Below are 17106 nucleotides of genomic sequence, written 5' to 3' on the forward strand. Positions count from 1 at the left end.
TCGGCGAACAACAGCTGTTTTGACGGAATTTGGCTGGGAGTTGTTTGATCACCCACCCTACAGTCCTGATCTTGCTCCCAGCGATTTTCACGTTTTCTTGCACTTCAAGAAATTACTGTCCTCCGGTGAGCGTTTTGGCAACGACGAAGAGCTGAAAACGTCTGTCACACGCTGGTTCCATTCACAGACGCCAGAGTTCTACGACAGAGGGATACAAAAGTTGATCCTACGATACGACAAGTGTCTCAATTCTGATGGTGGCTATGTTGAAAAATAGCTGAAACATTGCTGTACCTGTTGCCAATAAATGTTTTCCTGTAAGTGTGTGTTCTTTTTTTTTTTAAATAGGGAAACTTACTTTCTGGATGCGCCTTGTACTTATTTTCTTATTTACTTGTTTACTTATTTAGGCCTACTTATTTATGTATATATTTATTTATTTACTTATTTATTTACGTATTTACTTATTTATTTATTTACGTATTTACTTATTTATTTATTTACTTAATTTTTTACTTATTTACTTATTTATTATGTATTTATTTATTTATTTATTTATTTATTTGGCTGGAGTGCGTTACAATGTTGAATGACAGCATTTACATCCGGTCATATAGCTATCACTTACTTATTACCGTACAATTAATTTATTGTCCTATTATTAGTAAAACCAGTTAAGACCAGTAATGCAAGTTTTGTAAAAACAGGAATGAAAACTTTATTCATGCACGAAAAATCATAATAAATTCTTCAAATAAAGTAATTGGTTTGCTGCCTGCAAGCAACATTTCGAACTTATTTCATTTTTGTAGAATACAGAGCACGGAAAGACATGTCAGGGACTGTACGTAACTTATTTTACACAAACAGTGGATTTAATCGGCTTTACTAGTAATAGGACGATATACACATTGGTAGACCTTCTTACATTATTAGCACACATAGGCCTATATTTTTAAATTTATTTTACATGTCTTTTAATTTATTTATTTCCCTCATTAATTTTTCTCTTACTTTCTAAAGGTATGTTTCTAATGATTTTATTATCTGTTCATTTGTAATTCTTGATAGCGTATTGTATACCTGCCGCTGCGAATGAATGTTAATGCAGCCGAGCGTAACTAGAACGTCATGAACGCGCTGGTAGAAAAGGTGGGTGGGGTAAGAAAGGGGAGTATAGCAGTGCTCTCAGGAGCTACTGTTCTGCAAGCCTGTCCCAGTGTATATGCGTAGAGTACCAACTAGCGGTGAAGAAAACATTTATCTTCTGCTCTCAGTAGCATTTTAATGTGCCAGTTGATATAAACAACAATAAAATGAAATATAAACGCTTACTATAGATTTTCGAAATATAGACTACCGGTAAAAATTTTCAATAATAAGAATTTTCACTACGTTCAAAGTCATTTAGCCGAACGTTAGTAAGATGGACAGTAGCATCTTCCCCTTCACGGATGGTAAAGAGTGTGAGTAGAGGGGAAAGCCAATTAACCAAACTGAAATGGGATTAATGCCTATCGACTTCACTTACGTGATTCGGAGTCCGCACATTGCGGATAGATGACAGCACTGTGACCCATTTTCAATTTGTACACCACTTCGGTTGGCCACACTGTACATGATGAGTATTTGTGAAGAGTTTTGTGGTGTACTAGAGTGACTGTATGTGTAAGTGTAGTCAGGAGCGGATACAAGGGGGGATCTGGGGGGCTATAGACCTCCCTATCAATTCAAACACTTTTTTTTATTTAAAATGTACAAAGCATTGTTTTTTTCATTCATATAACTTATATGATTTCTTCACTCTCTAAACTTCACATTATTTTGCTATTTTACTTTCGCATACAAACTCTCTTTACAGTTCGCAGTGAATAGATCAGGTAAGTGGTCGCATTCCTTAGGGGTCGTTACCATGGGGTTTAACAATAGCTCGGACTTCGGAACGGAAATCTAACGGTAACCACCCCTACCACACTGTAGCTAGGCCGCTACCATTACCTTTGTTATCGTACGTTACAATAGCCACTACATTCGACTTCTGAATTGAGACGAGAAGTGATCAGTCCGTACAGGCGAATTATTTAGTGTAACAATTATAAGAAATTATAAAATGTCGAAACATAAGTTTCAAACAAATATCTTACAATTCATCAAGAAGCCGTGTGGTGAAGTGAAAGAAAAGTGCAGTACGGATGACAATGATACAACTGATGAAGAAAAGTATATGCCTGTTAATACTGTAACAGTGGAATCGGTTTTGTGCGGTGAAAGTTATGACGCTAGTTCGACGACTCATAATGTATTAGATATTGGTTGCTTAGTGGAAAAAGAAATATGCAATGACGAGATAAAATACAAAGCTCTAACAAATCCTTGGGTTTCAGACGAAAAATATCCATTTCCGAAGACACTAGAATCGGGACAGTCTAGACAATTTCAGCGTGCGTGGCTTAAAAAGTTTCCATGGCTCTCTTACAGTAAGAAGGATGAAGGTGTGTTCTGTCACGTGTGCGTTTTATTCGGACCTAAAGAGGGAGGGCGAAGCAAAGTCACGTTACAGAATTTAGTTACGAAATCTGTAATTCAAAAAGGCCTCTGAAATATTCAGGAGACATTCAGAAAAGTTATCACAAAACTGCTCTCTTAAAATGTGAAAACTTTAAACGAGTGTTTGAAGGTAAGGTAGAGAACGTTCTGGTTCAATTGAATAATGAAGTGTTACAAACAGTGCGCGAAAACAGAATGAAACTTATCCCAATAGTAAAAACAATTATTTTGTGCGGGCGACAAAATATTCCATTAAGAGGACACAGAGATGATGGTGCGATTGACTTGGAAAGCGAAAATCAAAACGAAGGTAATTTCAGGGAGCTTCTAAAATATCGCGTTGATGCCGGTGATGAGATTCTGCATAGTCATCTTAAAAATGCCCCCAAAAACTCATCTCTAACAAGTAAAACAACGCAAAACGATCTCATTAACTGTTGTGGCACCATTATTGAAAAGAAAATTGTTGAAGAGGTTAACCAAAGTAGGTAAATATTTTTTCTATCTTAGTAGATGAAACAACCGACATCAGTTCCAATGAGCAACTATCATTATGTGTGCGATTCGTAGACCGAGAAAAGTGTTACTTGCATGAAGAATTTTTGAGATTCGTAGTGGTGCAAGATTTAAGTGGAGAGGCATTGTCAAAAGTTGTTTTAAGTGAACTGTGGGACTTAGGTCTAGACATTTCGAATCTTCGCGGACAGGGTTATGACAGCGGTGATAATATGTCGGGGAAGTTTCGCGGTGTCCAAGCGCGAATTTTAAAAGAGCAGCCTCTCGCATACTATATGCACTGTGCCTCACATTGCCTAAATTTGTCACTTTCAAAATCGTGCTCTGTTCCCAGTGTTAGACAAACTGTAGACACAGTAGCTGAAATAGCAAAATATGTTAGGGAGTCTAGCAAGCGATCAATCATGATGAAAGAAAAAATTAGTCAAATATGTCCTGAACACAAGAAAATGAAACTAAAGACCTTGTGTGAAACAAGATGGATTGAACGGCATGACGCAGTGTTACACTTTTTAGACATTTTCTCCGCAGTTATATCATTCCTGGAAGATTTTGGAGCCTATGGTACAAATGCACATTTGATGCTTAACTCAATTCTAAAATTCGAGTTCATAATTTCATTGCATATTTTAGCAGAAATATTTGGAATAACACTGTGTGTTTCGCGGAAGCTACAGAGCCCAAATCTCGGACTAAGTCAGTGCTACCAGATGGTTGAATGTGTCATGAATACTCTTCAGGCCTGCCGAGATAATAACACTTATAATTTTCTTTTTGAGAAGGCTGTTACATTGGCTCAATCTGTAGACGTATAAGTAAATGTACCTCGAGTTGCATCCAGACAAATCCATCGCAATAATGTTGCGTCTAAGCCTCCTAAAGATTATTACCGCCTCGATGTATTTCTTCCTTTTCACCTTCTAAGCGACTTGTCAGTACGATTTTCGCCTGCTAGGCACAGTCATGTAATTAAACTCCAATCTTTGATTCCTACTTTTTACACGATCCTGATAAAAAATATCGATGTCATCCTACAAGCTGCAACGATTTATGAACAGGATCTGCCAGGAACTATTCCAGAGCTTAGAGGAGAGCTACATTTGTGGTTTCAATTTTGGAAGGAGCAACAAAAAAAAACCAGACACGGCTATAGAAGCTTTGCTGCATACTAGGAATAATTTCTACCCCAATATAAGAGAGCTGCTCACCATACAGTATTATGTGTCATGCCAGTGACAACTTGCACCGCGGAACGGTCATTCTCAACACTGAGACGTGTGAAAACCTACCTCAGATCGACGATGAACCAGGACAGACTGAATGGTTTGGTATTGCTCAACATTCATCGTAACATTGACGTAAGTCCGGACGAAGTCATGGAACTTTTCGCAAGAAAACATCCCAGGCGACTTCAGCTTCGTTAAACTGTAATTAATATTTAATCGACTTTCCATTCCAGTCACCATTTCCTTTAGAATTAGAACTAACTGAAGACTTAGAACCTAAGAGTGACAATATTGTTGTGGTTTATTTATTTGTTTTTAATTCCACTGTTCTGTGTTATGATTATACTACTGTATTCATATGTTAATTCAGGGGTTGGGTGCAAGAAAGGCACTTCTCTCAAATGCAAGTTTTGAGAAAATTGATGTTGAAAATTCAAACCGTAATAATGTTGTCTATGCACGCCTTTACATTTTGGGTACCGGTACCCTGACCTCTATGATCACAGTATTGAACTACAACTTTGTGATCATATGCATAACAGATCAGAGAAGACAATAAAGCGTTTTACTCAAAAAGGGCACATCCTCTAAAATGCCCTTCTTGCACCCAGCCCCTCAATTATTATTAGCCCCCCCCCCCTATTATTAAATTCTAGATCCGCGCCTGATATAAAAGGTAAGTATCTCATATTGTGCTTTATGCTTGTTTAACTTACAGGTTTATTCTTGATATAATTCATACTGATGTAGTGAAATACGCTCATATACTTATGTTTTTAGATAAATATGCCTGGCTGTGCTGCAGTAATTCAGCCAAGAAGGGCATGTTAATGAAGCGCTTCCCAAAAGATCCAGCAAGAAGAAAGGAATGGCATATTAAAATGAAAAGGGATAAGTGTAAGCCAACTGATTATTCATTTTTATGTGAGGTATGTATTAAAATATAATTTGTGGAAAATAATAATACAAACAGCCAACAGATGTTAGGTCTAAGTATGATATCATAATATTTATTGTATAGATCTATTATGTTAATACCAATATAATTTTGATTTATTTAGGTTCACTTCGCTCCTGATATGTGGGAAAAAACTCGTGTTGATGGCACACGAAAACTAAAATCGAATGCTGTACCAACAATCTTCTTTTTCTCACCACCATCAGCAATGAAACGAAAAACTCCAATCAAGAGAAAAGCTTCAGCTCCAAGAGCCACCAAATCTTCGTCAAGTAAGTAAATTGCTTTCCATTAAAATATTTTAAGAGGTCATTTTCATTTTAATATTCATATTGTTAATCCGATAAGTTATAGGCCTAATTACTACTATTAATCACGTATGTGTAAATTATATTTAATTAAAAAATACATAAATCTAATGTTATTCTATACACATTACAATACATTATTATATTTTTGTGTATTTTAAAAGGATATTTTAAAATTTAAATTATCTTCTAGTATACCGGTACCTTAAAATTTTAATATAAAACTTAGATTTAAACTGATGACACCTAGCAATGTAAATGGCGGAAACGTTTGTTAATTAAACATTACATATTAATGTTATGTTATTTGGCGGAAATATAATATAGGCCTACACATAAATAATTAATAATAATAATAATAATAATAATAATAATAATAATAATAATAATAATAATCTTATATAAATTTCGGTACCCAATTTCTTAATACATGTTGTCCCTTATGTATGAACACATGAGTTGCTTTACATTAACTTAACCTCCCTGTAAGTACTATTTGTTATTACTGTGTATTTAATTGGTTTTAATGTTAAACGCCACACAACAGACACAAAATTATATTCTGAATTAGGCTGAGATATAGTTAACACGAAGCATTTTCCACTGACCTTAGTGGTTTCAGTTGACGTCATTTATTTATTTGTGTTTATAGTCCCAGTCAGTGGGTGTGAAAGCCTCATTCATCCAACAAACAGAAAATTACATTCGAAATTAGGTTAAGACATAGCCAATATGAAGTATTTTCCACTGACTTAGCTGCTTCCAGAAGTGGCCTCTGATCTGGTGCCTTCTATTGATGTGCATTTACAAAGAACACAAAATATTAAGTGAATATTTTCGAATTAGTCTACCAGATCCCTTCATAACGTATTGGTAGAGCATCTGTCTATAAATCGAAAGGTTTTTGGGTCGATTCCCAGTGACTGCACATAAGATAAATTGAAATGTATTAAGATTAAATATGAGATGAAAAATATAAGTAAGGAGTGGTGTAAGCAGGATAAAAAATAGATAAAGGAATAAGAAAAATGAGAGGTAGAAAGAAAGAAAAAGATAGATGAAAAAAGAAACAATACAAAATTATACAATTTCTTACATACATAGCAAGGTAAGTGCGAAAATGACATAGGAACATCGACTGGTACTAGGAAATTACATAAATTTCAAACAACACTGTTGGCTTAGAGTCCTTCCTCATTAAGGGAGAACAAAAAATGATGTCATATGAAGTGAGCTTACAGAATAATTATGTAGTCAGTATATGTTTGCCATGAAGAGGTATGACACCCTTTCCCAATTTACCTCTACATTGTATTCGGTAGCAATAAATTTCCCCTTCATCTGACAGATACACAAATGCATAGAAGGAAGAAGGCTGCAGATTTTATCTTAAACTTTTATTACCTATTTTAATGCGTTCTATTGTATAATTCAAAATCAAAACTCGTTTTGCCTGTTTAGGTCCAGTTCTAGATTCTCAAGTGGTTCCACAAAATATGGCAGTTTCTATTGGCAGTGGTGCTGAATTACAACAGTCTTCATCACATGCAGCATCATCTTGTGAAATTTCAACTCCTGAGTCTTCTGCATCAAGTGAGGACAGTGACAACTGCTGTCAGACTGAACAAGCCATACATGAAGAATCAACTACAAAACTGGTAAGGTATGAGAAACTATATTTAAAAGAAAAAAGGAAGGCTGAAAGCTACAAGAAACTTTTAAGGAATTCAACCAAAAGATTAAAAAACATGAAAAAGTGTAGCGTTGAAAATGATCCTTCTTTTGTAAATAAGATTTTTAATAATGATCAGATTATTTCATTACAAAGAAAGCAACAAGGAAAGACGAACATGTTTGTGAAATGGTTAAATGTGACTATCACCAAAGCCCTAAAGCTGAAATTTAGTTGTGGTGGAAGTGGATATGAGGAACTGCTCAAGCAAGGCTATCCATTGCCTTCTGTACGTACTTTGCAGAGATCACAGAATCTCAAATTTGATAGTGGGATTTTACATGAAGTTTTTTAATTTCTTAGAATAAAAGTGGAATCCTTCGAATCTCATGAAAAGGACTGTGTTTTAATACTAGATGAAATGGCTATCACTTCAGGGAATGTATATGACTGCTCCTTAAGCAAATACTTTGGGAATGTAACACTGCCCGAACACTCAGGCATGGCAACTCATGTTTTAGTTTTTATGTTAGGTGGTGTAATTACACGGTGGAAACAAGTAGTTGCCTATTATTACACCAGTGATTCAGTAAATGGTGCTGTTTTTCAGTGGCGGCTCATACATATTTAATGCATAGTGCCAAAATCAGTGGTATATCCAGGATACCCTAAGGAGGAGGGTAACTCTTTTTCCTACTATAAGCAATAATAATAATAATAATAATAATAATAATAATAATAATAATAATAATAATAATAATAATAATTAGAGACGAGAATTCCATGCAAATGCATGTTTTTTATAGGAACATAGGACATAGCTCATACTTAGTACTTATCCATTTCATTACTTTCCGGTTCCAAATATGTGTACTTTTACCGTGCATATTTGCATGTTTTCGACTTTTTAGGGATAAAAACATGCATAATGCATATTTAGGTAATTTTTAGCTTAATAATGCATACAATATACATTAAATTCAGTTTAAATGCATGTTTTAATGGTTTTGTGTGGACACCTTAGTTTCTCGATTTTATGTCCCATATTTTAGCTTCAGAAATCAGGATTGAAGGAAAAAAAAGAAAAAAACTAAATAACAGAAAAGTTAAATAAAATGTTAAGATTTTCACAATAAGGTGTCAGAGGACCTTTCCCTGGACGGAAGTCCACTTTTACAACACTTTACCGACGACCCTCTATACACTGCGTGTCATAAATTTATTACGTTGGATATTTTGAGAATAGTAAGTAGAGAGGAAATATAGAGGGTTCAAGGAAATTGCCGACAAATAATTTAGGTCAAAAGCATCCTCTTTCAGGGAGGTTGTAAATTCTCTTCCTTTTCTAGTACTAGTAGCAATTTAGATTCTTCTAAAATTGGAATCACCGTTGAACTCTCTTTGCAGTGTGTGAATGTCGTAAGTTGTTAATGTGCTTGTTTATTCTGTTTGTGCGTGTTAATGTGGTTCTAATATGTTTCCAATTTAAAGATTCCAAAAGTGTACTCTTTGCACAGTGGATTACTGTAAAGGAAAAGATTTTATTAGGTCAGATGAGGATGTCGTATTTTGCGACTGTTGGAGTAAAGAGTAAAGCAATGCTGTTCTGTTTCTGAATATTTTACATGACAATTGTTCTTTGTAAAAAAAATTACAAAACTTGTTCAAAATAATTATTAAATTACGATGTCCGTTTTTAAATCGTATCTAGGTAACCGTAAGGTCTATTATAATTTCAGATGAAATGCACTAAAAAATTTCAAGTCGACCAGCATGTCGCATCTGTTTCACATATTGCAAGAATGCAACAAAAGAAATAATCTTTAAAGAATTTCATAGATCCCTCAGTTACGCCCGTGGGAAAGTGGATGTTGCGGCGAAAAACAAATTGGACAGGGTCCTAAATGCTAACCCGGACTGCGGATTCTTTTGTTCAGTGAAGAAGGTTATTTGTGACGAAAACTTGAATGAATTTGACATGACACTGTCACAAATATGTTCATTCAAGTTTAAACCCGTAACTTCTTGCAATATAGAGACAAGTGCAGGAACCTCACAGAAACCAATTTAAAAATGTTATTAGGTTTTTAACTGTGCAAAAAAAGTGAAGTGAAATATGACATTTTGAAACAAAAATAAAAGTGCATATTTTAATGTATTTTTCGCTTGATCATACATATTTCATAGTTTGATAGTGCATGAATGCAAGCATATTTTGGGATTTTATAGTGCATGAAATTCTCGTCTGTAATAATAATAATAATAATAATAATAATAATAATAATAATAGTAATAATAATAATAATAATCACTCACCAAAATTTATACAACTGGAGCACTTGAGCACTTTTGTTGACCAGGTTAATATGCGCGATAGATAAAACCCATTCGCCTATTCTTCTGACTTGAAAATAAATCCATCATTTTTTTGTTGAAGTTGTCTATTTTTCAAACAAAACTCCTCAGATTCATCGTGTCCTCTTAGTGCTAAATCTAGTGCCCCACAAAATCGTATACAATTTATTATTAAATTTAACACATATCTGTTTTTATCAACTTGCTCATTGTGTTTTGCAATCGCGAGTCTGTAGTGTGAATTTAACTGATTTTCAGTGTTCGCTTTACCCGGCATAGACAAACTGAAGACGTTATTCATATTAACCTTTGACTTATGATGTGTTTTTATTTTACCCCATAAGTGTACTAAATCTGTCACACCCACTTTTGACCAGCTAAGTTCACCTCCGAACAGAACACACGGGAAAAAGAAGAACGCATTTTTCACATCACATCCACACAACCAGTTGTTTTTTAAATAAATATCTGGGTTGAATTTGCGAGATCTGTTAACTTTAGCACTTCGCTGCTTTTGATGAATATTTAAGTGCGGTGTTGGTCTGCCTAATTCTTTAACACGAAGTTTGTTTTCATATGTTAATGTTGAAAACTGAGATTTCAATAAAGCGCCAAACGAATTCATTTTTAACAGTACACAACACGATAACACGACCACTATTACGAAGACAACCTCACGACTTAACACGTTCACACTACACTTGGTACTGTTGGTAGAAATAATAAAGTGAAAACTTTCTCAAGCCAAGTTTTCAAGAAACCGGGAGAGATTTTATTATCTTATTGTTGCAGTCTTCGCTAAGAAACTTGTTCCGACAAAGCGGAAGGACAGGGCAGACAGAGCGCGAGTAAGGGATCGGCGTAGTAAATGGGGATGTATACAGTTTTAGAAGCATTGGAAAAGCCAGCGGCAATTTGTGCCTGGCACATTTCAGATCATGCTTTTAGATGCTGAAAAGGACGAGCGAACATGAAGATTGCGCGCGCATCCCATTATATTTCTTATGGGATGTAGTGCCTGACACAGATCCATCCTCCAAACATTGGTTACAACGTGTTTCGCTGCAAAGATCATATTGACTGTAGAGTTTGTGTAAGCGTAACTTGTTTCTCTCAGGTTTTGAGCGGAAAATATGAATTCTCCTTTTCCTTCTGTATTCTGGTAGTGCCATGGCACAACGGCACTACCTCTAAAGCCGCCCCTGCTGTTTTTCATGACATCATCGAATGTATCTTTCAGAAAGCTGAAGAGTTGCAAATGAACATTTTGAAGTGTAACATCTGATATGGGTTCTTGTAACCAAGCACTATGGAGGGCTTGGGGTGTAACAGCAGGCAGATATTCTGAGATCAAGTGCACAGTTGCCCATCCACTGCACTCGGAAAAAGTTGTATTTGTCTTTGCTGATATACCACATTTATTTAAAAACATTAAATCAATGTTCATATCGAATAAGGTGATTAGAATACCCAACGATATTAAAGAGAAACAAAAGCTACCCACAAATGAAGTTCTGGCAAGTCATATTTATGAAATAATTGCACATGAAAAACAGCATTCTTTTAAACTGGCACCAAAACTATCAGAACGACACCTGCTCCCTAGTCACTTCGGCAAGATGGAAGTGTGTACTTCAACAAATGTGGTAAACCATACTGTAAGCAGTGCTCTGAAATTTCTTGCTGAAGAACTTGATAAACCTGCTTACTTAACTACTGCATGGTTTTTTGGACCAAGTAGAAAGATGGCTTCATTTAATGACCTCTAGACATCCATCATGTGCTTTAAGTAAATTTAATTTAAATGTTTACAGAGATTCCATAGCATTCTTAGAAGATTTTAGGGATCTTTTTTGTAATATGGAAATTGGTCAGAAAAAAATTTGGAAACCATCTCAAACTGGTGTCCTAATTTCAACGCAGGCCAAGTTAGAATTGCAGGCTAATTTATTGGAAGACAGACAGTACAAGTTTCTTTTAACTAGCAGGTTTCCTCAGGACTGTTTGGAAAATCTTTTCAGTGTGCTAAAAAGTAAACAGTGTGTTCCAAATGCAGTTCAGGTTAAAAATAACCTCAAGTTGATCTGTGTGTCACAATACTTACGAAATGCACCTCGTAGTAGCTACGAAGAAGATGACAGGGAATTTCTTTCTGGATTCTTGGACACATTACATGAGGTAAAGCCTAAGTCTGAAGAAGTAGAAATTTCTGCAGGAATGAGTCATCCTATGGCAAGTCTCAATTCTAGTGAACTGAATTCCTTATATAATGTATCTGGTTATATCGTTCAGAGTATCAAGAAAACATCAAAAACATGTTCAACATGCATATCTGCTGTAGGCTCTAAAACGCCTATGTATGAAACATTTACCAGGTTCACAAACTTTCAATGCTTCAGGGAAGACACACTATTTTTCTGTTCAGAGGAAACATTTCAATTCTTTGTTGAAATGGAAAATATTTTTGTAATGTTCCTTCCAAGTGTTTCTGTACAAGATGTAAATTTGAAACAATTCTACTTTAAGGAGATGAGTAAATTAGAGCTGAACATACCTGACTGTCATGAACTGAAAACTAAAATTATTAGCAGATATATTGTATACAGACTAAAAATTAATTCTAAAATCTGCAAACCAGCTACTAATACCTATGCAAGTAAATCCATTGCTGGACATTCACTGTAGTATAATTTAACACTAATAATTCTGGTATTGTATTCAAATGTGTTTATTTCTATTGTGTACATTTTATTGAATTCTCTGTTTCTGATTTTATTATGTAGCTTAAATCATATATTCTTGTAACTTAACACTAATAGATTATGTATTGCAGTGTGTTTACTTTTATTTCTATTGTGTACAATTTTTCAATTGTCTGTTTCTGATTTCAATGTATTTGATGGTAATTTAACATTAATATGTATTCCACAGTGTGCATTTTCATTTTTATTGTGTATATTTCATTCAAGGGTTGCAAAGGGTAGTGATGTGCATTCCATAACCTCTCCTACTCAATTCCCATCCTTACCTTCTCGTGGTGCACCCTGTTCTAATAAATGAGGCTCTGGAAACCGAGTCATGGCGGTATAACCATTTCATCTTATACTGAGGAAATGCAGTATACACAGTTTGTCAGAAGCTGTAAAGTGATAGCCCTACCATAGGACTTGCCTCCTTTTTCCTTGCAACTAGTTGGAGGAAATCATTATGTTTGCAAGTCTACAAATATAATTTTGTAGATCGTTGTTATAGCACTATGGCCTGTTAGAATGATATTTTATTAAATTCTCTGTTTCTGATTTTATTATGCAAATCATATTCGTTTGTAACTTAACACTGATAATATGTAATTACTTATATCTAATATGTTTTTTATGTTTGGCTATGAAGTAAGTTTTACTCCTATTCAGTGTAAGAGAAAACCTTATGGTCTTAACTGTAAAAAGGTAAAGGTAACCCCGTAACATGCCATGAAGGCACTTGGGGGACATGGAGGTAGAGCCCCATGCTTTCCATGACCTCGGCACTAGAATGAGGTGGTGTGGTCGGCACCACGCTCTGACCGCCTTTTACCCACGGGAAAGACCCGGTACTCAATTTTATAGAAGGCTGAGTAAACCTTGGGGCCGTTCTGAAACGAGAAAAATTCCTGTCACCACCGGGGATATAACCCCGGACCTTTCAGTCCGTAGCCAGCTGCTCTACCAACTGAGCTACCCGGCCGCCCGGAACTGTACCACGCTAAATAAAACCTTTCCTCGTCGTCATTATATTTGCAGCTTTTACATGGTCTTTTTTTTTTACACTGCAGTATGCCATTTCCTTGGTATGTATGCCTAACTGAAAACTTGCATATTGCAGTGAAAAAAAGATTAAATGTAACAAGCAAATACAATAATAGTATTCTTACAGGAGAAGTTATGTAACTATAATTTTCACCACTGTTACCAGAAGATTTTGCATAGGCCTGTTTGTATAATTATTAATTCCTCACGCCTTCTATTCTGTAGGTGAATTCATGACATTCAACAACACTTCATGATATTGATATTAAAACTACTGGGTGTTCGGTTCAAAATGTGTCATGGCTCGCTGTATGCCGTCATGTGGCTAGCCGATGAGCCTAGAGAATTCAATCTTCCTACACTTCCGCAGAGGTGTATAACCTAAGAGGCAGAAAAGTTGCCTAGCAAGTACGGCGTTCATTCTGAAGAGTACGTACCGATACGTACGGTAACGCCGGTAGTGGCAGGAATGTGAACTGTTTGGAAATACGTACTGTCGGGATATGGGAAGAGGGTTAAGACGATTACTTACGTATTTGTTGACATTAACTTCGACGGTCAACATGGACACGGAGCATTTGATTTGTGTTGTGGAATGTTACCGTACGCAACCGATAACAAATACCCTGCGTACGACTTGCCGGCGCAAAGAGGTTATGGTAGCACACAGACCGTACAGACCACCATCTGTTGCTACGACGTTCAAGTTATACCGTACACGTTCTCAAGTTCAGATTGAAGAACGCCTTAAATAATAGGCAACTTCTCTAACATATAAGCTGAAACTCGCTTCAAATCGGTGACCCAACAACAGTGACGTCATGACACACTTTGAAATGAACACCCAGTATGTGTTGTACAAGTAAACTATATTGTAAACCTCTTCTGTATGTATTTCAACTAGACTAAATTAAGAGTTTACAGTAGTATTAAGTTTCTTTGAGTTGTTCCATATTCTAGCTGTGAAGCAATGTATGAATACCATGGAATGTTAATAAATACAATAAGTTTACTGTGTAATGTATTGTCAGCATAATTTTCCAGGTACCATTCACAATATTTAAAATGCTATGAGAGTTGACATGTATGCTGTTTACTTTGATTCGTTATGACTTTTGTTATTGTTTTGTATTTCCGAAAATGTATTGAAATAAAAAAATATTAATTAAATGTACTGGGAAATACAGATATTAAAAGTGTATCCGTACCAACATACTTTTCCCTTCCTCATGTGTAAAAGTGATATGTTGATTTTATGTCATTTTTCCAGCTCAGTTTATATTTAGACATTAGAAATGGGAGACCTCTCACCTCTCAAGAAACTTTCTCAGGTACGCAATATTAATACTAGAAACTCCAATTAGATTAAATTAAAGGATAGGGACTCAATTTCCAGATATATTAAAAGTTATATCCATATAGCCTCTGCTTGACTATGCAACATGGCAGATGGGCGGAGCTTAAGCTGTCTTGTCGCCACTGTAGTACGAGGTAACCCCTGGAGTAAGCAACTCGCAGTGCATATTCTTTAAGGTCGTTTTTTATATGAAAAGTTATTGACTTTAGCACAGCATACTTGACGCACAATATCTCCTGGTTCTATAGGCGTTTGGACATCCATGATCAAGACAGTTCGTTGAAGCCGTACCCTTTCTTAATCTTCCATATAAAAACAGAATACCAATAGCTAAGGCAAAGCTTGAGGACATTTCCAAGGCTATACAGCATGTTCCAAACGAACATAAAGCTTTCTATGAAGAGTTGAGGGAATGGTCTGTGTCCGCAGGAACATAAATCAATGGAGAATGACCCAGGAGTTGATGTGGAATCAGGAGGGACAGTAAACTAGGAAGAAGAGCTAGAAGAAATCATATAAACATTATTATTAATAATTATGTAAGTTAGTTGAGTTTGAAACACAAATTATAATTGTTTTAAGTTTTTTTCTTTAATTTTTTGTTAAAAGGGTATAATTTAGTAGATTTTGGAATATGATTACTCTTAATACGGTAGATTTAATGAAAGATTATTTGTTGAAGTCCATGTCTCTTAAACAGTTCTATGTAGCCCACCTGAGATCTAACAAGTCTGTCTCTTGGTTTAGATGTGAATATGTTTTTTGTGTTTTCCCACAAATGTGGTTTCATGGAAATATGCCCTTTTAATATCGGCACGTTCATATAATTTGAACTGGTAATGGAAATTACGGGAAAATGACTGAACGGATTTTAATGAATAACTCCTCATTTTGAAGTTTGGAACCCAAAGATTTGCAGAAAAATAGTAGTTTTCAGTGAAATGTCAATTTTCCTACATAATTTTCCTATTTTCCAAAATCCATCTGTCGTCAGTTTTGAGAATGAAAATAAAACACACACACTACAATAAGCAATATTATACGAAGGCCATGACCTACAGGATTGCCAACATATTTAGAGCAAATCAGAGCAAATTCTGTGACATCATAATGACAATAATGTGTCGATCTTCATTTGTGTAATTTTATAATGTCTCTGTGATCCGTTATTAAAATTTTTCAAGACTTGCTACAAATAATTTACAGATCTGATTTTGTGGTGTGTAATTTTCTGAGTACAGCTGTGTATTGGATATTAAAAACTACGAAACTTGAGGTGGTTTGATGACATTATCACCATTGAAAGTGAAATATTATTATAGTTAACGCCATGATGTGAGTATTTGTCACTAATATACATATTGATGATATAGCCTATTGATGATATGAAGCTCAAACTTTTGGAGTTATATAAGTAGACGTAGAGAATATCTTAAATTAGATCTCCATTTCTATAATTTACTGAGTGACGGCTGTATAATATAAACAGTATATGTTGCTGAAAACTAAATAACTTAGGTACATAAATTTGAATTTTAAATTCATCTTTGTAGATTATCCAATGAGTCATATTATGATGAAAGAGTAATATGGTTTCAATGTTTCCGTCTTGACTTGTTTATAATGTCAACCCAAAAAAAAATATTTTTGTTAACACATTTTAATTATTTTTGTGAACGTTTTCGCCCTGTTTGGGCATCTTCAGACAATATAGATATCTGTACATAGTGCATATCAAAATTACATAATACATGTGACCAATTATACAAACAATAACTTGGAGTTTTAAAAGGCTATTAAAACATTTTTAAAAATCTAACTAAAAGTACAGCAACAAGATTAATCAATAAGTTGTATAATAAATATACATATTAATTAATATCATACTGTGATCGTCATGACAGATAGAGATCGCAAACGGGCTATTATGTAGGATCGATAAGCTGTATTGTTACTATTATGTGTGTGAAGACTCGTAGGTGGACACTTATTTGACAATAGGACGCATAATTAAATGTGCATATTTTAACAGAGAATAACATGAAAATATTTGCAAATCAATGAATGTCATAGACAACTAGTATGATTCTGAATTGGTGTTTAGGCGTGAATAGAAAATGTTATGTTGTGAAAATTAATGTCTGTGAAAGAAAATAGTTTGTGGAAATAATAATAGAAATAAATGAAAGAAAACATCAATTATAATTATAATAAAATAATAGGGCATAATTTTACTTAATTACTGCTGTCGTTAGGAATATAAATAATGAGAAATAATTGTGTTATAATTCAATTTATTCAAATTTAATAGTGTACTGAATTTAACTTTCAGTTTATTTTGTTTATAATATATTAATATGTATTCCTGTAGTTACACAAGTA

This window comes from Periplaneta americana, chromosome 6 (assembly GCF_040183065.1).
Source record: "Periplaneta americana isolate PAMFEO1 chromosome 6, P.americana_PAMFEO1_priV1, whole genome shotgun sequence".
NCBI classification, from domain to species: Eukaryota; Metazoa; Arthropoda; class Insecta; order Blattodea; family Blattidae; genus Periplaneta; species Periplaneta americana.